The following is a 27,941-nucleotide window of genomic DNA, read 5'->3' as shown; positions in this document are numbered from 1 at the left end:
AAATACCTTAAACAAACAATACACAAAAAGGAACATGATTTGATTTTTCACCAGTATTGTTTTTCTTTTGTAATCTTTTCTTTATAGTATTATTAATGTATTTTTTTCTTTATTGTAGTATTCTTCTTACCTTACATTATCCACAGATGGTAATTGTTGAGTAATAACGTTATTATTATCTTAAAGTTATTATTATAGGGTTGCGATGTCGTACTCGTTAATAGCAATGCCTGAAAACGATCCAAAATGGAATCAAGAAAAAAAAAAGTGGAGGAAAGTGTACAAGGGTTCAACACATAAATCTACGCATACCTGATATGGTACAGATGTAGGTGTTCAAGCAATTCACCCGGGGGGGGGGGTTACTCAATATTAAAACCTTACACCATGTGCATTCTTGCTAAAAAAAATAATAGGCCCCTAGGGCTGGCAGCACATTTCCAAACCATACCCCCTGTTGCAACGCACTGTAAATTTAGTACCCTCTAGAGCAGACATATTGAAGAAAAAAACACACCCTATTGCAGACATATATTGAGAAAATCCTACTCCTATTGCGAGCATTCTCTACCGTTTTTTTTTGTTTCATTCAAGTGGGTGTGATCAACTCAAACAAGCTATGGTCTATGACGGTGTATGGGATTGGTTGTTGCAAGAGGGGTCTACAGCGGGCGCAGCAACCCTGTGAGTTTATTCCTGGGGGTCTATGGCAGACATTATAATTTTAAAGGGGTCTATTTGCCTCCCTCGCGGGCCCGCTTTAGAAGGTGAAAAACACCCCCTTTCCCCGCTAAATTTGGAACGCACATGGGGTAATAACGGCATATAGAGTACCCCCCCCCGGGCAATTCACTAGCCGTGGACCGGATGTTACTCCCATCACGACGTAATCGGTAATGAGACAAAATACACTCCGCTGGTGTGATGCAACCACAGTCAGCTGGCACACAGGTGATAATAAAATAAATGCGATATTTACTAATTTACTATATGGGGCCGCAAACTTGAATACGGCATGGAACTAAATAAACAGAAACGTCTCTTTATTTAGTTTTGTGCCGTTTTCAAGATGGCGGCCCACATATAGTAAATATCGCAACTATTTTATTATCACTTGTGTGCCAGCTGACTGTGAATGCAATCTCATTAGCGCGTGGAGGCAATTCGACCTGTTGGGAAATACCCAATCTCCCAGGCAGAGTTCTATTTTACGTATATATACTTTCGGTGTTTTGGTCGCAAGGATCTCTGGGAAGGAGAATGGGAAATACCCTATTGTATCACGTTTGGGAAATTCTTATTGACCACCTAGAGTAGGATTGTTTTGTTCGTCTGAGGTTTTTTATCCTAGGAGATTATATATAGAAATATGTGTTTACTTGCTATTATTGATGTTTTGAAACAACTTTTAACAGTTTTAAGAGTTTAATAGTTTCGTAGACAACTGCTGTGTTTTAATGAATATCTCTGTTACTGTAAGAATAATTTGCAAAGACTTGGGGAGCCTGAAAAAGTTACATGTAGTTTTGAATCTGGTGACGGGAGTTTCGTTATCGTACACGCAGACATTTATACTGATAAATCACGTTTGTATTTCATTCAAAGTGGTACACTTCTGATCCATAAACGATAGGGATTCTGTTGGTGCCGATATTGTGTGAATCCGATGCCAAGTGCTGATTTTACAGGTGTTTACAGTATCGCGAGACGTCGTAGTGGATTACGTCGCCGAGTGTTCTAGTACATTGTCAATAATTTGGGAACACTATTCCTGATGAACTGATTCAGTGCTCCTGAAAATCTTGACATTGAATTATCGTCGTGAATTTTAGATGTAACCCGACTGATATTGTAATATGTACTGCGCCCTCTATTTGTCCTTGGTGGGTATGCTCATAAATATTATTTGACCCCTGACCCGACACACGCCTGAAAGTGAACCTGCCACAACCCATCCTTTTTGGTGCTGTATGTGAACTTTGTTGGTCCTTAGTGTGTTGTAATCATTTCAGGTATGTACCGATCTTGTACGTTTAAGAGATTTACAAACATTTTACTGTACTTTGAATTTTACATTTAGCGGTGAAGACAATCGTGTGTATTGCATCATGGCTATTTGTACTTAGAAAGTTTTTCTGAGTTTACAAGATTAATCAATTATAAAAGAACAACTTTAAAATCTATGTGTTTGACTCATAGTTGTGTGAAATTGTGGAATGGTATTCCTAGTAACATTCACAATTGTTCTAATTGTTCTTTATTTAAAAAGGTATATAAACGTAAATTATTGAATAACTAAATTGGCAGTGTAGTATAATTTACATGCCTCAGTTTTCGCTGATTTAAATATTTTGCGAAATTAAACTTAGAGATATGTATATCTTTTGTTGTATTAATTTTTTTTTTTTATTTTGGATAAGTAACAATCTGTCAAATATGCTAGCAAAGAAGTAATTTACAAATTAAGGGGAAATATATTTTACAAGCTTTGCTGCAAGAATTTCCATTTTCCTTGCATATTTATACATAGTATTATTTTTTTCTGTGAGTGTGTATTTAAGAATATATTCAAGGAAATAAATGAATTGTCATTATTATTATACATCTGTCACCGTAACGCCATAAGTAGAGTTCATCAGCCATTTTTAATTATGCAAATTTATGCACAATCTGACATAGCATACAATAGAGGTAACCCCCTGAACCAATAATATTGTAAAATTCCTGGAAAAATTTAAATCTTTGCAATATGGCAGCCTATCCAAATACCCAATTTGACAACTCTTTCCACAGAATATGCAAATTAGCTATTACATGTCATAGAAGCCTTTTTTGTACACTTTTTTTTGACAACTTCATCTGTATGATAATACTATACTAAATTTGAGGTAGAAGTATATATGCAATCGACCTAGAGGTTTAGATTACTCTATCAATTTATTATTTAGCAATTAGGGACCAACAGACTTTAGATTTAAGTGTTAGTGATTACAGTTTGGTGTATAATATTTAATGCCATGGCAACTGGTATACTCTGCAGTCAGTGGCCATTGTTTTGTGTCAAGTATGGTGTTGACATAGATCCATGATTTCACTCAAAGTGACAGTTCAAGACGTGTACCACTACCTCAAAATTGTATGATAGATACTAATTTGAACTGCTGTAACATGGATAAAAACAAAAACAGCTATGGAAAATTATTATGTGATCTTTGTAAATATTGTAACTTGAGAATTCTAAATGGTCGCATAGCAGATGATATTTGTGGAAACTGTACGTAAATTATCACTAGAATGGTAACTGTGGTAGACTATGGCTTAGCAACAACTGATCTTCTCAACAAATTTGAATATTTCAAATTCCACAGTTTTACATGTTATTCAGATCATTGCCAAATTTCAACATTACTTAATGTGCACACTACACAACATGAACACACTAAATTAGAGCCAATGCCTAGGAAGTGGAAATGGGATAAATTATCTGCTTTGAAATACCATGATTAGCATCAAAAGTTATACAGAGTAAAATTGAAGTTTAATAACACAATTTTAAGTATAACAATGTAAATATAGCATCCCAGAAATTTAATCAGCTAAAACGTTCAGCTTCAGGTATTTTTAATAAAATTAATCCAAATAAAAATATTCACAAAAACAAACAAAAAAACGAATCCCTGATGGTTTGTTAGACAATGCAACCAGAGTAAATGTGATCTAATGGCTTGTGCAGAGTTGATAAATAAATTTTCATTTGATATGCAACTAAGACAAACTTTATTCTAAAAAGAAAAGATTTAAGAAACTTATAAAACAACAGAAAAAACAAATCCAAGAAAATTATCTTAGTAAACTCAGAACTCTTCAACAAGGAAATTCAAAAGAATTTTGGAAAATTATTAACCATATGAAAATTACAGATCAAAACTGTAATAATCCAATTTCAGCAACTAAATGGTGGAATAGTATGCAACACTAAACAATGAAAAAGATGGTAATAGTTTCCAGGAAAATATAATGAAAGAATTATCAGAGCATGAAGAGAAAATGATATTAAATGATCACTTAGATAAGGTTATTAGTGATAAAGAAGTTATTAGAGCAACGAAAATGCTAAAATCAAAAAAAGCACCAGGCTTGGATGGTTTCTGTTCGAAACAATTAAAATACAGTTCAAACTATCTAATTAATTCACTTACAAAATTGTTTAACTTAGTTTTGAGTAGCCCATTTTTCTCAGATATTTGGAATTTAAGTTGCATCACTCAAATTAGACCCTCAAAATTACAGGGAAATATCAATTTCAAGTTGTATTGTTAATTTTTTCTGTTCAATCATAAATAAACGCATAAACTGTTTCATTGAAGAAAATAAAATACTTAAAAACAACCAGGCCGGCTTCAGAAAAAACCACAGAACAACTGATCAAATTTTTGTATTATAAACTCTAATTCAGAAACACATTAAACAAAAACTCTATGTTTTTTTTGGAGAGTAGGGCTATAATTAGGGACGACGTCAAAAGATCGATGTCGGATAAAAAACTTATTTCCTTTAGTTTGGGGGTGGGGGGTTTTGACCTCAAAAAGTTTCCATCCGACAAAAACGATTTTATTTTTTAATGAAGTCAAAAAAATCTTGGAGTATTTGTAGTTTTTTTTTAGCTCCGCTGTCGACTTTGTCGAGCGGAGCTCATCATATGAGTGATTGTCCGTCGTCGTCGTCCGTCGTCGTTCGTGTCAATGTTTTACTTTTTCGACTTCTTCTTGAAAACTACAAGCCTGAATGCTTTGATACTTGGTGTATATGTACCTTGGGTAGACCTCTCTTAGGTTTGTTCATTTCATGTTGATATCTTCAATTCTCTAATTTTGGTGAATTTTTTTGTCATTTTTGGTAAAAAGTGATATTTTCGACTTCTTGTTAAAAACCGCAAGTGCAATTGCTTTGATATTACATATAATAGGTACTACATGTGGACCTCTCTCAGATTTGTTCATTTTGTAATGATATCTTTAATTCTCTAATTTTGGTGAATATTTTTGTCATTTTTGGTAAAAAGTGATATTTTTGACTTCTTGTTAAAAACCGCAAATCCAATTGCTTTGATACTACATATATAGGTACTACATGTGGACCTCTCTCAGATTTGTTCATTTCGTGATGATATCTTCAATTCTCTAATTTTGGTGAATATTTTTGTCATTTTTGGTAAAAAGTGATATTTTCGACTTCTTGTTAAAAACCGCAAGTCCGATTGCTTTGATATTACATATATAGGTACTACATGTTGACCTCTCTCAGATTTGTTCATTTTGTGATGATGTCTTCAATTCTCTAATTTTGGTGAATATTTTTGTCATTTTTGGTAAAAAGTGATATTTTCGACTTCTTGTTGAAAACCGCAAGTCCGATTGCTTTGATATTACATATATAGGTACTACATGTGGACCTCTCTCAGATTTGTTCATTTTGTGATGATGTCTTCAATTCTCTAATTTTGGTGAATATTATTGTAATTTTTGGTAAAAAGTGATATTTTCGACTTCTTGTTAAAAACCAATAGTTCAATTGCTTTGATATTACATATATAGGTACTACATGTGGACCTCTCTCAGATTTGTTCATTTCGTGATGATATCTTCAATTCTCTAATTTTGGTGAATATTTTTGTAATTTTTGGTAAAAAGTGATATTTTCGACTTCTTGTTGAAAACCGCAAGTCCAATTGCTTTGATATATTATACATATAGGTACTACATGTGGTCCTCTCTCAGATTTGTTCATTTTCTAATGATATCTTCTGTTCTTTAATTGCCATGTGCATTGCTAACAGCGGAGCTATCTCAGCCGACAGGCTGCTTGTTTTTCTATCCAATCATGGACAGAAATAACCGAAAAGGGAAAAAAACAGAAAAATGGTTTGGTTCGAGTGTAAATCTGTGCATCAAATGAGGTGCATTTGTAAAATCTTTTTACACCCACCCGACAACCAACTGCTATGCAATACTACTGTTCGATTATCAATTTGTATTTAATGGTGAATGTAGTCTGACACCATGATCAATATTTATCAATTAAGTTTCAGTGGGGGGTAGGGGGTTTGGAAAAAAACTAAAGGAATTAAGTTTTTTATCCGACATCGATCTTTTGACGTCGTCCCTTATAGAACTTGCCAATTATATTTACACAACAAAAAGATTTATTTGACATTTAAATACTAGCTACGTTCTTTTGTACAATATTTTTACATATATCATTGTTATTATTTTAAAACTTATTTTGTTGCTGTACTTATCCTATGTAAATCGTTTTACACGGAGGCAATAAAGTTATTATTATGTGGTCATACTAAGAGGTAGGGTGAATAGTTCTTCCCTGGGGTTAATACATGATAAGATTCAGAATTTATTTTCTGGGGTGAAGATAGAGACTATAATTTCTGAACTTGATGATGACACCGAGTTGTTTTGTTCATTTCCTGACAAAGTTTCTAGTCTGTCCTTGGGTTCTAAGATTGAAGTTGGGGAGGGTCTGAGTTACCATTCAAACTAGAGCCGGATAATGTGAGAAAGGGGGATCCTAGTGAGGTGTTACCTTTGGAAACCCCACCACAGTTACGAGAGCAACTTCTGAGTGAAAGAAAGATGCTTCAGGTACATGTGTTGTGTGAACAGTTGGAGGGTGATGTTAAAGTTGCTAAGACTCTGACTGAGCAATTAAATCGAGTTGAGTTGATGTCCCAATCTAATGCAGGAACCCCTCAAATATAGATATGTTAATGTAATAATACTACTACGAATAATAATAATCTTTATAGCATCCTTAGAAATCTTTCTATGGGTCTACAGCAATAGAGTAATAAAAGGAAGTTGAGCTGGGTATGCTGGACTTTTGTTATGCAAATGAATTATTTAATCTTTCTTCTCACATAAGCCAATTAGATCTGTAAATCAATCTGTTACAACTGGCAATCTTTGTTTTCTCAAGATTACCCTCTACCTCCTAGTTTTTCACCCCTACCCAATCAATGTTTACAAGTTTTTTGTCACTTGAAAACTGTTTTTATACAAGTCACCTGACCACCTGGATGTTTAAAGGTCAAATGCTAATTTGGACCAATCATGTAATTCAAACTGAATTTGGGACATCAGATAGTATTAGTATTACTTCAATTGAGCACATACAAGTTGATTTGTTACTCGTAGCTGAAGTGACTTTTCCACACAACCTGTATATACCCCAAAATAAGAATAAGTGTATATTCAGCAAAATACGTTCATTTTTAGCTCCGCTGTCGACTTTGTCGAGCGGAGCTTATCATATGAGTGATTGTCCGTCGTCGTCGTCGTCGTCGTTGTCGTCCGTGTCAATGTTTTACTTTTTCGACTTCTTCTTGAAAACTACAAGCCTAAATGCTTTGATACTTGGTGTATATGTACCTTGGGTAGACCTCTCTTAGGTTTGTTCATTTCATGTTGATATCTTCAATTCTCTAATTTTGGTGAATATTTTTGTCATTTTTGGTAAAAACTGATATTTTTGACTTCTTGTTAAAAACCGCAAGTGCAATTGCTTTGATATTACATCTATAGGTACTACATGTGGACCTCTCTCAGATTTGTTAATTTTGTAATGATATCTTTAATTCTTTAATTTTGGTGAATATTTTTGTCATTTTTGGTAAAAACTGATATTTTCGACTTCTTGTTAAAAACCGCAAGTCCAATTGCTTTAATATTATTTATATAGGTACTACATGTGGACCTCTCTCAGATTTGTTCATTTTGTGATGATGTCTTCAATTCTCTAATTTTGGTGAATATTATTGTAATTTTTGGTAAAAAGTGATATTTTCGACTTCTTGTTAAAAACCAATAGTTCAATTGCTTTGATATTACATATATAGGTACTACATGTGGACCTCTCTCAGATTTGTTCATTTCGTGATGATATCTTCAATTCTCTAATTTTGGTGAATATTTTTGTAATTTTTGGTAAAAAGTGATATTTTCGACTTCTTGTTGAAAACCGCAAGTCTGATTGCTTTGATATTACATATATAGGTACTACATGTGGACCTCTCTCAGATTTGTTCATTTTGTGATGATGTCTTCAATTCTCTAATTTTGGTGAATATTATTGTAATTTTTGGTAAAAAGTGATATTTTCGACTTCTTGTTAAAAACCAATAGTTCAATTGCTTTGATATTACATATATAGGTACTACATGTGGACCTCTCAGATTTGTTCATTTCGTGATGATATCTTCAATTCTCTAATTTTGGTGAATATTTTTGTAATTTTTGGTAAAAAGTGATATTTTCGACTTCTTGTTGAAAACCGCAAGTCCAATTGCTTTGATATATTATACATATAGGTACTACATGTGGTCCTCTCTCAGATTTGTTCATTTTCTAATGATATCTTCTGTTCTTTAATTGCCATGTGCATTGCTAACAGCGGAGCTATCTCAGCCGACAGGCTGCTTGTTTTTCTATCCAATCATGGACAGAAATAACCGAAAAGGGAAAAAAACAGAAAAATGGTTTGGTTCGAGTGTAAATCTGTGCGTCAAATGAGGTGCATTTGTAAAATCTTTTTACACCCACCCGACAGCCAACTGCTATGCAATACTACTGTTCGATTATCAATTTGTATTTAATGGTGAATGTAGTCTGACGCCATGACCAATATTTATCAATTAAGTTTCAGTGGGGGGTAGGGGGTTTGGAAAAAAACTAAAGGAATTAAGTTTTTTATCCGACATCGATCTTTTGGTATCGTCCCTTATAGAACTTGCCAATTATATTTACACAACAAAAAGATTTATTTGACATTTAAATACTAGCTACGTTCTTTTGTACAATATTTTTACATATATCTTGTTATTATTTTAAAACTTATTTTTTTGCTGTACTTATCCTATGTAAATCTTTTTACACGGAGGCAATAAAGTTATTATTATGTGGCCATACTAAGAGGTAGGGTGAATAGTTCTTCCCTGGGGTTAATACATGATAAGATTCAGAATTTATTTTCTGGGGTGAAGATAGAGACTATAATTTCTGAACTTGATGATGACACCGAGTTGTTTTGTTCATTTCCTGACAAAGTTTCTAGTCTGTCCTTGGGTTCTAAGATTGAAGTTGGGGAGGGTCTGAGTTACCATTCAAACTAGAGCCGGATAATGTGAGAAAGGGGGATCCTAGTGAGGTGTTACCTTTGGAAACCCCACCACAGTTACGAGAGCAACTTCTGAGTGAAAGAAAGATGCTTCAGGTACATGTGTTGTGTGAACAGTTGGAGGGTGATGTTAAAGTTGCTAAGACTCTGACTGAGCAATTAAATCGAGTTGAGTTGATGTCCCAATCTAATGCAGGAACCCCTCAAATATAGATATGTTAATGTAATAATACTACTACGAATAATAATAATCTTTATAGCATCCTTAGAAATCTTTCTATGGGTCTACAGCAATAGAGTAATAAAAGGAAGTTGAGCTGGGTATGCTGGACTTTTGTTATGCAAATGAATTATTTAATCTTTCTTCTCACATAAGCCAATTAGATCTGTAAATCAATCTGTTACAACTGGCAATCTTTGTTTTCCCAGGATTACCCTCTACCTCCTAGTTTTTCACCCCTACCCAATCAATGTTTACAAGTTTTTTGTCACTTGAAAACTGTTTTATACAAGTCACCTGACCACCTGGATGTTTAAAGGTCAAATGCTAATTTGGACCAATCATGTAATTCAAACTGAATTTGGGACATCAGATAGTATTAGTATTACTTCAATTGAGCACATACAAGTTGATTTGTTACTCGTAGCTGAAGTGGCTTTTCCACACAACCTGTATATACCCCAAAATAAGAATAAGTGTATATTCAGCAAAATACGTTCATTTTTTAAAAAATAAATTTTCTTTATTCAAGATATAGTGGTATGGTAGTTTACTTTTTGAAGGATGTGGTGGCCCTGAAAAAAAAGGAATTAGTGAGATGTTTGCAGAATCAATTTTTATACAGTCATTCAACATTCATATTTAATATTTATGCAACAAATCCCCAAATATATTGTATTCCTGGTTGTAGATAACCTATTACCATTTTCACGTCTCACATGTATCAAGACAGTTTCAAAACATAGCAAATAGGGACTAATAACTGATTTTATGCCCCCTCCCCCCCATCTAAAATATAAAGATGGACATACATGAAACCAGAAAGACCTGATTAAACATAATCCCAATGAACAGTAAACAAATGAGTCTACTCGTGATAATCAAATCTACAAGTCCACCCAAGTTACAAGTAAATACATACATACATACATGCATGTCAAATATTTCATGAATATGGCTCACCCATTTCCAGATTTCAAAAATATTAATTTTTTGCCAACCCAAATAAATTTTGACTGAATAGAAATACTAATGATTGTTTTGTGAATACTTTACTTTTTGAATACTTTTTAGCACAAATGCTACTTGATTGGAAGTAAGTTGAGCTACCTAAACTAGTTTCAGAAGTACAAACCTTGCATTGATTTTGAGAAGTATTTAATTCCCAATAGGAGTGCTCTTTTTTACTCGAGATAATCAGCATGTCTTGGTTTTTTGGGAATACAAGATTCGTTCCACTGATATCTCTTATCTTTCCCAGTAGTAATGTTGTGTTACACTATAACGTGTATTCATAAGAAATACACTGCTGTTTGCTGCTGAAGTGACACAAGACATCTTGTTGACATTCAACAGAGAACTGGTAACGACTTCCAACCTTATTAATAGTTGTGAACATTTCATGTGTTAAAGTTGAAATAACTTGCATGCATTACTATCAGTTTTTTATTGTTTATTTGATATCTTCTTTATTAAATAGCTATTTGCTTGCATTGTATCGTATAGTTATAAATTAAAAAAATATTGTTATAATATAGTTAATTATCAAAGATTTGCAAAACATATTGTATCTATATGTATTTGGTTCACTCAGCAAGGGACTAATACCTGAAGCACATTATATATATTTCTATAGTTGTGTTCACGCTACACGAAGTACGGGCTAAGATTTAAGCTCATTTCGGCTTATCTAGCATATTTGCATTTCGGCTAGATCCAATTGCGTCCACGCACAGGGAGGGCCAGTCGTTAGCACAGGCTAAGGGGTGCCATTAGTCGGTGACCTTTGATAAGCCGCTATTTACGAACGAAAAATGGATGACACGCGCGAGGTTCTATTTCTGCTGCTGGCATGTTTCGTTCTAATTTTGAAGCGACGTGCACAGGAACACGAGAAGACGGACCCAACTTATTTGGATGCACAGAAACAGTATACAATGGCGAACCGATCAGTGTTGAAGCGAGCGCGGAGTAATGACTTGTGGAATAGAGTCGTTATACGAACATGGGACAATGCAACATTCCTCGAAAACTTCAGGTCTGTTAACTTTGGGAATGAGAAAGTTTGACGTATTTGATTACGTGCATAATTTTCACACCCAAAGGTCGCCGCAGAGGGCGCTTAACCCTGGGCTAAGCGTTCGCGCATATGTACTTCGTTAGCCCGTGCTAAGGGTCTGGACTGTCTTAAATTCGGATCAGATTTAACCCATACTTAGTATTCCTTAGCTCGTGCTAAGCGTTCACGCACGTTTTCTTAGCACGGGCTAAGGAATTTTACCTCTTAGCCCGTGCTAAGGAGCTGTTCGTGAATGCAACTTATATATAGTATAATTGGTGTATTAGTACTTAATAAAAACTAATACACCAATTAAATTTTGATGGTAGATTTGTCTGAGATGTTACAGACAACATTGTTAATGTTATTTTGTTACCATGAATATACATAGATTTAAACATATCTGAACTTGTCTTGTTTTGTGTTCAACCATTAAGTACCACACAATCTGGTTAAAATCTGATGTAGTGTAGGGGCTTTAATTATTTTGGCTATAAACTTATTTTAATTTTTATTACTTTTGTTATTAATGCCCTTTTATTTTATTATTCTACTTTGACTTTGATTTTGTGATTTTTTTTTAATTCCGCCCTACCTACATCTGATCCGCCGCCTATGTAAGTCCCGTTCAAATCTCGCGTAAGTAACAGCCAATAACAGCCCCCCCTTTTATACAGGCTGTCTGTTGCTTACTTTTCAGTGTAGCGATACTCTACGGGCAATCTTTCTGTACATTATAATTTGCCCACTTGAATAAACCATTAATAGAAAATTGCTACTATATTTTTATTTGCAAAAGAAATTCCACAGCATTTTAGAATTTTTGTCATTACATTGAATATTTTTTTCACTTCCAACAAATGTGTACACTTCCAGATACATCTTCGCCAGCCAAGGTTCGTTCATTCAGTCATCGCTTCAATTTTACATCACTGAGCATAATTATCTAGAATGGAAGCAAAAAAATAAGTAAATCGTAATTATTAGTAGAACACTCTAAACAGCTATAGTAAACAATGCAAACTGATTTTAAATTGTATAACGGTCACCGGCCCACGGCATCGACGCAGAAAATTGGAGCAAAAAAATATTTCCTGATCAATTGCGATGTGTTCCAATAAAAAATATTTTATTCCAGTCCAAATCAGCTCAATTACTTTAATAAAGAATTATTGTATAATGTACAAAATGTTGATACAATTTGATGAATATTTACAGCTACGGCTTCAATACCGTAGACGATGTTGGTCCGATCACCCGTCTCCAGGGCAGGCGAATGAAAAAAGACACGGTGGAAACAAAATCTCACTCCCAGAATAACTATGCAAAATAATGATCTAAAGTCAAACCATTCGAGCCACAATATTAACATAAAAATGACTTTCGTTGCATTTGACAATGATAAACTTACCGAAAAGCCGTGTTATTCTCGGTCGCTAACGTGTGTTTGCTACCCGACTCCGCTCGGTGACGTCATCATGTGCGCTATAGAAGGAGGTCTGTGATTCGTTGACTAAAATCGTCGATAGTGGGTCTCGTTGAAATCTCGTTACATAGGCATCGGGTCAGATGTAGGTAGGGCGGAATTAAAAAAAAATCACAAAATCAAAATCAAAGTAAAATAATAAAATAAAATAAAAGTGCATTAATAACAAAAGTAATAAAAAATAAAATTAAAATAAGTTTATCGCCAAAATAATTAAAGCCCGTACACTACATCAGATTTTAATCAGATTGGTTCTTACAGTGTGCATGCTTGTTTAAAACTGAAAGTCTTTGGTATTTACACATGCCCTGCTCTGGGATAAATGTATTTTGGAACTAGACTGGTGTGAATATTGGTAACAAACATATACATGTAGCATTGACCTCAGACTACTATAGAACTGACTAGCAATGCTTATTGTTAAAAGTGTGATTTTGATTTTTCCCAGAATTCCTAAAACTTTTTCTATAAAGGTGAAATAGCGGTGTTGGTGTCAAATGTTTCATTGTGTGGTAGCTTTGTAGTTTTTGTTGTCAGTGCGTTTGAGAACTGACAGATTGAAATCCTTTAATATTCAGTAGGAAGCTGATGTTTTAATGGAGAATAAATTTTAATTATACCAATACTCGTTATTTTGTATAATTACAGGAACATGGAGAATAAACACAGAAATAACTTACATACTAGTATGTTTTGTCGTATTTGTGGAGAGCATTTAACCAAGAAAAAAATGTACATTTGTACATGTACTACTCTCTGTGTAGTGTACATCTCACACTATCTCGCGTTGTTTGATCAAGTAATACAGATATCGTATTATGTCATGGTCGCGTTAGTTTAATCATTTGTTTATTGGATTGAATAGCTAAGACGCAAAACAAACAAGGCACGCATCTTACCAAAAAAAGTTGTGTTGCTAGTTCTGTAGTAGTCTGGGCATTTACATGCTCATTGTGCTTTCGTAATTTAATTTCTGTGACCTGTGTGTGTATGTGCATCCATACATTCGTCATTTCATGCAACCGAACTTATATCTTGGACATGCCTGTTCTAAGTACATTTAAACTTATACACATACATTCGATGTAATATTATACATCATGTCGTAGATATACAGATTTATTGGTTTGACGATCTGATTCAAAATGGTTGATTGGTGGCCATTTTTGTGATAAAAAATAGTCAAAAATCAAACATTTTGTGGCATTCTGAAAGCAGATCTCAACCATTTATGGATGGATTGTGTTCAAACTTGGTACATACATAAGTCATTATTGGTCCCTAAAGCATGTTGTTTTGTTTTTCATAATGGCTGACTGGCGGCCATTTTGTTTTAATGAATGCTGTTCTAAGGCCTTATCTCTGACATGTTTTGACTGATTATATTCAAATGTTACTTGTTTATTTATTATATTATACCAGTATATTGATGGTGTTAATCCGTCAATTTGATTGGTCCAAACACAAAATGTTTATTGCATATGCAATTAATGGTATATTGGCTGATAATGCACAGCTAAACAAAGTGGCCCTGGAACATGAATTGACTACAGGTTTAAGGTAGCGAGAATGAGAAATTTTCACTTTTTTCTTGATTTTTCAAAAATTAATGAAACGGTTACTTTAGACCTTGATACATCATCCCAGATTTACAAAAGATCGAAATTGCGAAATAACGTTGCTTAAATTAGTGTTTTAAGACACTAGCAGAAAAGACTACAACTGCCGTTTTATGGATATTTACATAATGTTTATCTTTGGAAGGGATTAAATGATAACATCTTATCTGTATACTCTGTTGTTGACGATTCTGATATAACAGATGACAAGCTTCCCGTCGCAAACAGTGCGTGTTTATCTAACGTCCATTATCAGCATTAATGTCAGTTAAGACTTCGTCTGAGAAACATGGTCATACAGTCCGGGCATACAGTACTCATTTCGCCCAACCTTTCGCTTTTACATTGACCGCTTATCGCTTAATGAGGGGGGGCAAGGGTTATTTTCGTTCAACGTAATTACAATATTTGTTTGTTCGTACAACGTAAATAAAAAAAAAATTCCGTAATTCTGTAATCACAGGCTAGACGTACAACGTAATCAATCAAATATTTTTTTCGTACACTGTAAAAATGTGTCATTTTTCTCGGTACGTAAAAGAATTTACATCCAAATAAAAAAATCGTAAAAAATATTCCAGGGAAATTACATTTTAGAAACTGTAAAATGACTAGATGGCACAATTCACTACAAAATTGAATGTCAAGACGTAAAAGGCACTCTAACCGAATGAAGAGCATTACGAGGGTAATATGCGCATGCGGTTCTACACACGGCGCAGCAATGGCGGAGAATTTGAGTCGGAAAGCTCTTCGGACCATTCAATGTTCCATTTTTTAACACTGTAAACTGTAAAAACATCTTTTTTCCTTGTAAATTGTAAAAAACCCTTTTTATTTCCCGTAAAACCGTACCAGCTACATGTACCCCCCTTGCCTCCCCTTCTTAATTTCCAACCATGCGGTCTTATCCGACCTGAAACCGACCGCCTTTTAATCGCGTTTTTTTCGCTCGCTCGCTCGCTCATTGGAAACACCGACCCTCGCCCAAACATTCATGATCACTGGCACATGAGTGGTCGAAATGGTGGTTTTGATAGTAAAGTGTGAACATACAACTAGTATTAACTGTTATTAAATTCTGAACGACACAAATCTAATAGTTGTATGACACTTGTATCGTGAAAGCAACTGAACTGGAACCTCTTACGTGTTTTGGGTGCTTGTTCTAGATGTAATATTTTTTATTATTTTAATGAGACAGTTACGTGAAAAAAGCATGGGTAACTCATTTTGACAGAGCAGAGAAACGAGGAAATGTTAATGATTATTTCCCAAAATAATCTGGTAAAATTTGACATTCAATTTTCAAAAATAAGTCATAATCATTGAATGAGTTCAGTCTATACCGTATAGTACCGTGAAAGTGTTCCCACAAAATAATATTTTCGACTAAAAACGGCCACATGCCCTGAAAAAATCGAGCTTGACATGTATGAATAATTTATTAGGCTTTAAAAAACGTGTCAGATTTAGTTATAGCCATAACTATTTGGTGGCCAGTCGATGAAAAATTCGAAACTCAGGATTCACACGGAAGTCCTTCAGGGCTGACAATCATCGACCCTACTCTGGTTTACTTTATTTCCCAACTTGTAGAGAAAACTGATTCGCCGTGGACTTTAATGTATCTAAACCTGGTATGGTCAAATTCCCCCCGTTTGTCAAAATATATTGATGTTTTTCAGCGAATAATTTTGAAGCCTCCCACAGCACAAAAACACTATGTGAATCGACGCCGGAAATTGGATGATGGTACGAAGACCCTTCAATTAGCGTCAAATATGCTTTGTTACAACATCATTTATTGGCTGAAAGTCACATGATCGGAGCACGACCTGGGTCACAGAACCATATTTGTCCGTATTATCAACAGGACCTCGCAAAGAACCACACCCACATTTTCAATCTTTTTTAGCGCGGAAGTTGCCAACAAATGTCTAAAAACTCGTGAATTTCATAGATTTAAATAAAATAAAGCATTGATAAGAATGATTATTAATATTTTCCCTGATGCTCTTCGTCGAATTTTTATTTCAAGGTAAGAAATGGCTAGTTGAAGTTGCACCGTCTTCAATGCGGCTGTTTGACCGCGAACAACTCTAGCTCTGTTGTAGTTTTGCGATGTTAAATAAAATATATATTATAATAATAATACTTGTTTAATTATTTGGGGTTTCAGCCCACAAATTACGGACATGGTCCCCATGAATAATTAGGGTCAATGTTTGTCATGTCTCGACTGATTGTGTTGATCGTCGCCCTTCCTAAACTCAGTAAGGAGAAACCAACTGGGATCGACATTCCAAACAAATTATTGGGACACGGTTAACAGACATTCCAAACAATCAAAATTATAAACGAAAGACAAGATTTTTCTAGATATTTACAGACATACTGTCATGAAAAACATATGTAAAAATAACAAATAAACAAAGAAGTGTAATATTAGGTTTTATTTTAGGCTGAGAAATATTTCCTTTCACTCAGCCCATGAACTGTCATTCAGCTTCATGGTCCTTCAGCTTGTCTTTGCCTCGGGGAAAAACAACAATAATTATACAAAACACATCGCGAAGACTCGACAATCAGAAAAGAAAACCCAGACAACCATGTCGTACTTGTGTTGAAATACATTTTGTATTTCATGTCAGAATATTGTTTAAAATAAAATATTCAGTCCAAGTCAAATCGAGGTCAAAGGGTCAGATTGCGTGCATATAATTATAGATAGTTAAAACAAAAAGTATTTGACCTTTTGTCAGCTGTTCAACATTCATAAAAAACCAGTTAACAATTATAAGACAATGTGAACCTCGGAAATTTTTCTATTAGTCTGAATTTTAAATGCGCGCGAGCAAGTGGGCGGGCGGGCGGGCGTTGATATTTCGGGGTTTGCGTGTTCGAAATTAAAGCGGAAATTGTCCAGTCGAATTCTACAAGCGGTCGCAAAAGCGGGAGAAAAGGTGATTGGAAAGCGGAAGCGGACGGGATGTTGTGCGAAATAAGTACTGTAACTTTGCACAACTTTCTTTTAACTCGTTTTATTTCCCAAGTCAATATTCTATTTTACTAGTATCACTTTTTCTAACACAATGGCAAAGAAAAGAAGGCGTTGACAGACGAGGGAAAGAAAAATCTGCCACTCAGTGTCGCACTCAAACATCGGCCATTTTGTTTCACCATGAAAACCGTTTTATTAGAACTCTTATCAGATACACTTGAAGGATTAGCTTGTTTGTAAACTGTCAGCGTGTACAGTGGGACAGTAATGTTTGTCAGAGGATTATTCATCGTTGTTCGTTCGCATAACAATGGAAACCCGAACGTCCTGGAGTACGGACTCAAATGCCAGCAGTTTTCTTTTTCACGCTCGAGCTTGAAATTATTCATTATCTGACACTCTGTATGAGTACTATGATATCAGTGGTTAATATGTTTGGCTATTTTTAGTGTATATCAATACAGCAAATGTACAATGTTTTATTAACCAAAACTGTTTTCGCGTTTTTTACGAGTTGAAGTTTTGAGTACGACTCATTAGGACCGCCGCCAAATCAAGTGCGTTCGGACTAGGACATTCAAACTCGCAGTTATCGTTCAAAAGATAATGATGGTGCGAAATATGTCTGGGTTTTTAAAGAAAATGCGTTGTCACAGAATAATAGTCTGTTAAAGGTGTCAAGTATGAAATAATTTGGGGACAAAAAAACAAACCTGCATAGAAATCGGAATAATAGGTCTTTTGATTACCGAGGACACATTTCAATGGACTTGATTACGGACAATGCATGATGTAAATTTCACCAGGAAATTCCGCAGTGTGCTCTCGCAATGGCGGACTTAGTCATTTTTACAAGGTTCGCCATTTTTGATGTCACGTGATCACTATGTAAACAATGACTGTCCAGTTTGTGCGAACTTGTACCTCTATACTTAGTCTTTTGAAATATATAAGCTAAATTACTGTTCTGAATGAGACAACAGACAGGGAATGTTTTATTCGAAAACGTTACAAAACCCTTCTCGCTACCTTAATGCGGAAATACATAAAACTGGTTTTATTTGATTTTTAGAGAAATATAGTGGTTGAATTTTGGAAAAAACCTTGGAAATAATACCAAATTAAAACATCTGAAAAATTATATAACCATAATATTGTTCTTTGTTAATGGCGGGATTCAAGTTGTGAGCATCGGTCTTCGGATGATCGTTATTCGCCACCTAAACCTAAACCACTGTGAGGGACGGTGCCTAAACGATCGCCAGAACGCTGTGTTCTCTGTGTTGTGATGAGATAGAGGGATTGAAGGAAAAAAATAATGCAAAAAACTTAGTCACAGGCAAAAATGTTTGCCACAAATAATCGGTGTCCCGTAGCGGCGTTGTGTGTGTATCTTTTAATAAGCACGTTTTCAAATGTTTACATGCTTTAGTCCTTAAGTAGATAACATTATTCATTTAGTTTTTAAAGATCTATATAGACTGTACTTTAGGTGTTCTTATGTAGGCTTTGTTAGATAAATGCTGTTAGGATGTTCCGTTACTTTGGAGAAGATGCCTCTTGAACAGTTTGTTTCTTTTAACATTGTCAATGTGCAATGTATATTATATTGGTACTACAATGACTGATAATGCACTTACAGTGTTAACTTAAACTTAACTTAAAGTTTAGTTAAGTGTAAATATCAATTTGTAATAAAGAAACTAAGATATTGTTTAAAATTCAGCTATGTTCTATAATGCATATCAAAAGGAACACTAACACGGGAACAAAAGTTCCTAACATTCAGTTGATACACAATGTCTAAATATGGTATATTTTCAGAGACTTCTAGGGACTAAACGTCACTCCCTAAAACTCTACGAGCATTTACTTGATAGGCAACACATAGATGACTGCCTCAAGAAGTTGAGTTAGAATCCTGATTTGTCAGGTACAGTAGCATACTTTGAACATGGCTAAAATTCACAATTTTCGTCAAGCACAAAAAGTGACCTGTTTTCAGGGAAAACCAAGTGACTGAACGTCATGACCCGAAACTCTACAAGCATTTATTTGATAGACAATACATAGATGTACATTTGACCGGAAGTTTAATAAGAATTATTGTTCACTTCGTCACGTAGCGTAAGTTCAACAAAGCTAAAATTCACAATTTTCGTCAAATGCAAAAAATGGCCTACTTTCAGGGACAACCAAGTGACTGAACGTCATGACCCGAAACTCTGCAAGCATTCATTTGATAGACAATACATAGATTTACATTTGACCGGAAGTTGAATAAGAATTATTGTTCACTTCGTCACGTAGCGTATGTTCAACAAATGCAAAAAATGGCTTAATTTCAAGGACAACTACGTGACCGAACGTCATGACCCGAAACTCTAGAAGCATCTATTTGATAGACAATACATTTGTTCACCTCTGATAATAAGTTGAATTAAAAATATATTTTACTTTGTCATGTAGCGTACTTTGAACATGGCTAAAGTTCACAATTTTCGCCAAACACAAAATGTGACCTACTTTAAGGGACAGTCACGTGACAACCAAACAATACAACAATTCATTTGATAGATATTCTAATGATCTATATATGGTAGAAGTTTCAAGCCAAAGAAAATACCAGAGCGGCACTTATAGCGTTACAAATTTGGGACAAAAGTTAATTTTTTTGAAGCTTGAAACATCTAATTGTTTTCAGGCCGCCCAAGAACTGAAATGTACGTCTTTAGAAATTTCACAAAATTTTTGAAAAAGTCAAAATGTTGGTCTATTCAGATCTTGTTTTGTTTTTATGATAGGTTAAAGGTGTCGCCGAGACAGTGCCCTAAAATAAGCTAAATTCTGTGTTTTTGAGATGCGGAAATTGGGGAAAATGTCCAGAAAACTTTGTTTGTCCATTACCATGCCAACAAGGAGTTTTGATCTAAAAGAAAGCTATTTTGAGGGGTTGTGGACCAAGTACTATCACTGTGCAAAATATGAGCCAAATCTATTTTTTGACACCTGCCACCATTGTTTGATCCTTACAGACATTTGCTCTTGATATATTTCAATGAATCTTGATGCATAAATAATCTAATGCAATACAACGCAACAATTTAATTAGTTTGGGGATTATAAATTTCAATAATGTGGATCACATTGTTTTCATGTTGTACATCTCAAATAAGCAGACAAATATTAGTTATCAAGCTTCTTGTCTGAAAAGTCTCCAATTCTCCCAGGACACAGGAGTTCTTTCAGAGCTTTCTTTGATTTGTTTTGCAGATGTAATTCCAAATGGCTTAATTTTGTTTTAATTAATGCTGTTTGAAAATTCAAAATATAAACAGAAAGATTCATTAAATTTTCATCTCAACCACTAGCTAATAGTTCTTTTTGTTGATATAACCAGTTATTGTCTTACCAACTAGTTTACAATAAATTAATAATACTAAGGTCGCATAAAATTATAAATTTGAATTTATTTTTAGCTTCGCTGTCGACTTTGTTGAGCGGAACTTGTCATATTAGTGATTGTCCGTCGGCGTCGTCCGTGTCAACTCTTTACATTTTCAACATCTTCTTGTAGACTACAATTTTTTTTGTCCTCTCTTAGATTTGTTCTTTTTGTGATGGTATTTTTAATTCTATAATTTTGATGAATATTGTTGGTAAAAGTGATATTTTCGACTTATTGTTGAAAACTGCAAGTCTGGTTGCTTTGATATCATATACATGGGTAAATCCTTCTCAGATTTGTTCATTTTCTAATGATATCTTCAGTTCTTTGATGGAAATGCGGAGCTATTTCAGCCGAGAGTCTGCTTGTTTATGAAATGTATATGGTTTATAAAGATTTAACTTGCTTATGTCCATCTAGTCACTATTGACATGCATTCACGACAGCCTATTTCAAGCTGTATTTGGGGGGGGGGGCAGTGTGTTATGCGTTTCATGTTTGTACGTTTATATTGTGGCTCTAACCACGTTTATAATTTTGCACAGCTATTTCAGCCTAAAAAAAATAAGAATGCATGTACCCAATATAGTTGGTAGGCTGTTATAATATTAAAATTTCAGATACCTTACTTAATTAAACATATCATTTGCCAAAATGTGTTGAATACCCCCTGAACAAGGTATAATACACTTTTATCAAAACAATCTTGGTCACAGTCGTTTTTGCCAAAATGTTTATAATATTAAATATAATTTGGTAGCCAAGAACAGTCATGTATATCTGGAAATAATGTCATATTGTGTTTTACCTTGCCTGTAACATCAAAGATGGAAGGGAAAGGTATATTAAGGGAAAAATTGTTGTCCGTCGTTGTCGTCGTTAATAATTGTTATTATTGTGTGCATAATAACTTGGTCATCTTATTCATCAGTATAAAGTTTTTCCTGAGTATGAATGACAGATGTCCTGTATGAAAATATCATGCAAAAATTGAGATAATCTAAAAAAAAAAATGTTGACTGTTTCTACTTGACTGATCACTGGTGATACACATTCAAAGGTCACTGATCTCTGTGGAAATATGCATTGTTGTATGTGTTCAATGAAGCAAATGATTTATCTTGTAATAATATCCTTGGTAATGTATCTCAGAATCCCTTACTGGGTTTCAAAGCCAACTCATGGAGAGAGTTTTTGCACAGGCTGATTTGCAAACCTAAAATCTTTACAGAAAACAAGATTTCAGAAAATCAATATAAGCACTCCTATGAATTGTGTGCCAAACTTTGATCAAGATCTGAAGCTAATAGAAAATCTGTTTAGACCAAAGTTATTAAATCGAAAACAATAAATAAAAAGTACATAAAAATCAAAATGTTTCATCCACATTTTGAAAAGAAAATTGTACTCAAAAATAGGTACTGTAAAATCTGTATTAGTAGCCGCGGCTTCTATTAAAATAGTACAATGCAACAGTGGGGATGTAGCTTCTATTAGAGCATCTACACATATGAGAAATGATGAATTTTTGATTCTCAATTATTCAAAAAGAATGAATGCGACTTTTATTAGAGATGCGACTTCTAATACAGATTTTACGGTATTCTGTATTTGACAAACAGTTCATTCGACAAATGAAAATTCACAGAAATTTGTTTCAACTATTAGAACAGAATGATAGAGTTTTTATAATACTGGTTTAAAAACGCACTTCAAAGATTGCAGTGTTTGAAGATTCTCAGATTTTCAGGAGGCAACAGTACTGTTGACTTCTCTCCACTGGACACCAACTAACTATAAAAGTAGATTTGCATTAATACAAAGCAGAGCTTGCAACATGATAGCTATTCATAGAGGGTGTTTTTTTACTTTTCAAATAATACAGTAGTCACACAATGAATATAATAAAGCAGTTCATATTTTTCTCAGTGATTAATTTTTGACAGACACCTGTACAAGATACTTGGGCAAAATCCAGCTAAGATTTTCTGGTATCTTGCATGATATATAAATCTATTCATGTTTAAATGCAGCTCTTTTTTTCTGAGCTGCAGCATTTCTTTTTATAATAAAAAATCTGAATTACTTTGAATACAGCTTGAAATTATGTCCCTTAAAATAATTAAACAAATTAGGCACCAATGTTTTTGTAAGATATTTACATCTATCAAAGACATTCGATAAACTGCTTTCCCACTGTTGTCTAAACCTTAAAACCTGTTAGTATTTAAAATTAATTATGACAATGCATATTCATATTGAAACAAACTATGATAATGGGGATTATTATTTAAACAATAATGAACGACCCGACAACCCATAATGGGCGAAAGCTCACTTTGTGCGACATGTATGTACGAGGCGTGAATTGTTATTATTTTGTAGCGTTGTCAATACCAGGGGATATGGTGCCTCTAAAAAGCGAAAAAAATTGGAGAAAAATCCACAGTGGACGAAATAGTTTCACAGAGTCTGGCCCGTGAATCTGAATAATTTAAAATGTTTTTTTCTGGAAATTGTTTCCACAATCTCATATGGCAAACTAAGAAAGAAACTAGTTTTAATCCATCAGATATTATTGTATTGGACTAATTTACATTGCGGGTCAATGAGTGACTGTTGTGTGGTGTGGAGTAGCATAATAGTGATCGCCTGAGCGAACGGCACACCGTGACTGGTACGCCGTATTGGTGTCCACCGCGGCCTAGCTTGCACTACACTACGCTAGATCGCCGCCGTGGTCCAGCTGGATTGACTGTGTGTAAGTAGATATTATTGGCAACTGTCCTGTCTGTGTAATAGTTATTTTAAATTCCACGGGAGGGCGGGGATTTGACGAATACTAAGAAGCCAAACGAAACTTACAGGCGTAGCGGGCAAACGAACATGACCGGAAAGCTAGTGGGTGTTAGCCATCCTAGAAGGAGAACCAACAGTGATTTTAATCTCACTGTATAAACAAACAGATACACACCTGAGAACACAGATATTTTCATTTATTTATGCAAACTGTGCCCAGACTGTTACATTTACCAGGAGTCAACGCCGAGGAAATGCAAGTCATGTCGGTCATCGTCGATCTCGTTTCACAAAACTGTACTACTCACTACAAAAACTGAACAAATTCATCTCTCTACTCGTAGACATACATTGTACCCCATTTCGTTTTAATATCGCATTTGCTTGGATACATTATCCTCAGTTAACCTCACTTCATCAACACGATAAGGCGAACTAATCAGGAGGCCACCGGGACAGCGGCATAAGTCGTGGAATCTAGAAGCGCTCGTACTAGATGGAACGCTTCGACCGAACGCGCGTTAGCGTACAGAGCAGACGACGATGCCCTCAAAATATTGTCTGATTTCGATATTGAAGTCTGCTGTTATTGGTTATGGACCATTTTATTTGATGACGATTTTGGTATTAAATACTTGTTATCTAAGAATTTCTCTTCTTTTTTAATAGTTTCTTGTTTATTCGTTTTCGAAAACAACATTGTATTCATATCCATGGGACAGGGCCTTGATGCTCAATAATGTAATACATTATCGCGAATAATCTGCTGCAATGATGTCATAAAATCCACTGGTATTGATAATGCTATAATATAATATATAACAAAGGGCAAAGTCACCAGAGTTCAACTATGTTTCCTTCTATTTCTATGACATAGATGACCAGTGATGGGAGCCTGTTTGGACTGCCTGGAACGTTTATGTCCAAGATCTATCTTAGGATATACTAACATACAATCAGAAGTAACCAGAACCAATATAGAACTATGCATCTCACTTATAAAGCAATTATTTTCTACTCTAGCCCATGCACTCAGTCCAGATGAAGTTGAAGAGATGAAAAACCTATTAGTGGGTGATTACATCGCTAAGAGACATATGGCCAGATTGACAACAGCTGAAAGTGTATTCAACTACTTACATGAACGTAACTACATTAAAGAAAACAAACTGAATTTACTTTGTCATTTATTTTCAACGATGATGCAGTTTGGATTGAAAAGTAAAATTATAGACTGGGAAATATTGCATGGGTATAGAATACTTAATCAGGGTAAGAGATATTATATGTTATTACATTATATTAGGTGGTAATTGGCATATGTTATGTGTACATGCTTAGAAACATGCTGGCATGTTTAGGTAGATAATGCATGTGGTATGGCCTACTATTTTTTTTTTTTCCATTTTGACCGTATGCAGAGCACACAATGGTCTTTGCAGTTAGTGTGTCTGCATGACTGTTCATATTTTGGTTTTTGATAAAACTTGATGCATAGATGCTCTGGGCTAATGTGCATATTATGCATATTAATTACCTAATTTGCATAATAATTAGCCAATTGTCTGCTTTTCCACTGATATCGCTACTAATCAGCTCATTAAAATAAAACTTGGTACATGGTTGTCAAGTTTTGGGTTATCCCTGCATATTAATTACTTTATTTGCATAATTAGTAAATTTTTGGCTTTCCTGCTGATATTTCAAGTACAGTAGAACGTCGATTATCCGAAATGTTCGGTTATCCGAACCTGCTGTGTCCCCCAAAGTTTGCATGCATGTCTGGCTGTGTTCCGTATAATACAAAAGTCAACTGTAAACAATAAATACTACAGTCGCCTTGTGTGATTTCCTGGTGCAACACTTTCAATAAAGCTGTTATCAACATGTAATCCGACGTCTTTCACGTGTACGTTCATTGTTTACAGTGTCTGCGCAAACAATGAAACGAATTACAGTATCCAATAATTTCCTAAATTCAGACAAGCCTATTACGCCATACCAGTGTTCCACTGTAAATAAAAAATGTCCTAAAAACACAAACTTCATCAAATGTCTTCTCCACTGTTTACAGTCAGATCCTTAACTTTACCATAGACCCTCTATGACTTTACCAAGTTGTAAGTCACCGCAGTTCGGATACGTTTCCCGGGAAAATTGTACGGGGTTCCACTGCCGTCAAAGAAACGCGGCCATGAGCCGATCCCATGTTTTTTCCGATTTTTAATTTTAATGTCCAGTATGAGAAGTCACATCCTCTTCGGAATAAAAAAGAAAGAAAATAACTTCTGGGATGTCTTGCCACAGAAACGACGCCAGTTTAATAGTGCAGTGAAAAAGAGAGGCGAAACGACAACCCCTTGGTGTGCCTCTTTGATGGTTTATCAGCAGACAACGGCAACCAATGACCACAGTCGACGGGTCGTTTGATGGTTCACAGCGTCGAAGTGTTTACGTCCGATGATCACAGTAGCCAACCTGGATTTTTACAACAATTTATTATGTCAATCGTTCTAGGTGTTAAAAACTTTGCTGAATCCAATAAAATCGGGACATCTTGTAGCAGTTTACCATTCGAAAATCCCCGAGCAATCTGGTAACATCGAGCCGCTAGCCGATCTATACCACAGTCACTTGGGGGCTGAAAATCAATAAATACTAATTTTCAATAAAAATCATCCGCTATACGTATATAAATAAACAAGTTGTGAAACACGGCACCGAGTAAATCGACACCCTGTCGGTTTCAAATGTCGATTTCTTACCTTAAAATGCGAAACAAAAATTTTAGAGGGGATCAGGTGTTACGTTAATAACCATTGTTCATAATCGCTAACTTGGTTTTATTCAAAACTGCACAAATCCCGCGTTTTCTGATGATATCCGACGATTTCATGAACGAAAATGGCCAGCAGCCAGAATCAAGGGGGATTCGCATAGAGTTCTGGGTAAATCAAGGAAATACTCGCTGTTACGGCACGCCTGATTGGCTGAAAATGAGTATGCGCACTTGATTTACCCATGAGGTGCCGTGTTTCACAACTTGTTTATTTATATACGTATAGCGGATGATTTTTTTTTTTTGAAAATTAGTATTTATTGATTTTCAGCCCCCAAGTGACTGTGATCTATACACAGCGAATACGAAGCGTCCTTTCACCTGTTTACTTTATCGGCATCTTTTATCTAGCGTTGGCGTGGCTACCCCCAGTGAAACGCAAACGCGGTGTGCTTGATTTGGACGCAAAGTTGTCAATTATAAATCGACTAAAACGTGACGAAACCGCAAGCAATCTATCTACTGAGTATGGTGTTGGTAAATCGATGATATCCGATATCAAGGCAAAACGAAAGCTGCTGGATTTTTTTCAGTGAAATGGATTCAAGTGCAGAACTGAAACGAAAGATAACGAAAACAGCCTATGACGATCGTTCAGAGAAATCCGTCTTCACTTGGCTCTGGGACTTGGTTTTCCCAAGAACTTTATTATCGCTACATTTTACGGACATTTTGAAACACTTTTTAACATTCCAGCATGCAACATTTTTATTACAATGTATTACTGATTAAATAAAAATGTTTTTAATGACGCACTCTACACGTATTATTGTTTGATTTCATTACAGTCATGTGCGTTAGAATTTGTGTGTGGTGAGCCTGTAAACTTGAGCACGCCCACACAAGATCGCATATCCGAACTGTTTGCATAACCGAGCAAAAAGCATGTCTCCCCAACAGTTCGGATAATCGACGTTCTACTGTACTACATTTCAAAGAAATGTGGTAAATGGTTGCTTTAAGACTATGAACAAACCTGTTTAAAATGTGTGCATATTACCGAATTTGCTGAATAATTCATAATTCAGCTTTTCCATTAATGTCTCAAGTTCCAATCACATTTCAATGAAACTTTGTACATTGATAGTCTGTAATTTTGTGCAGATCTTGTTTCGCAAACCCGCCGAATGAACAAGAGCAGAAAATGAAATAAAAATAAAATTTTATTTCAGCGTAATTTCTCACTTGTAAGCGCAAAAAATTGCTAAAAAATATTATTTTTATCTTAATTTTTTCACCGCCTGCCTCATACCAAATCCAATTTGCATTTTCGAGTATCAT

The 27,941-nt window shown here is 34.9% G+C and overlaps 1 long non-coding RNA gene across 1 annotated transcript; it reads left to right on the top strand.

Moving 5' to 3' along the window:
* Positions 1 to 1,801: 1,801 nt before the first annotated feature.
* LOC146745523 (uncharacterized) lies at positions 1,802 to 24,995 on the top strand. The gene is made up of 2 exons (XR_014929508.1): positions 1,802 to 2,012; positions 24,699 to 24,995. It is a non-coding gene; the product is annotated as an uncharacterized LOC146745523 (long non-coding RNA).
* The last annotated feature ends 2,946 nt before the right edge of the window (positions 24,996 to 27,941 follow it).

This window comes from Saccoglossus kowalevskii, chromosome 5 (assembly GCF_978046115.1).
Source record: "Saccoglossus kowalevskii chromosome 5, keSacKowa6.1, whole genome shotgun sequence".
Classification (NCBI taxonomy): Eukaryota; Metazoa; Hemichordata; class Enteropneusta; family Harrimaniidae; genus Saccoglossus; species Saccoglossus kowalevskii.
The sequence above is the reverse complement of the archived record's forward strand: the minus strand, read 5'-3'. Positions and strand labels throughout refer to the sequence as shown.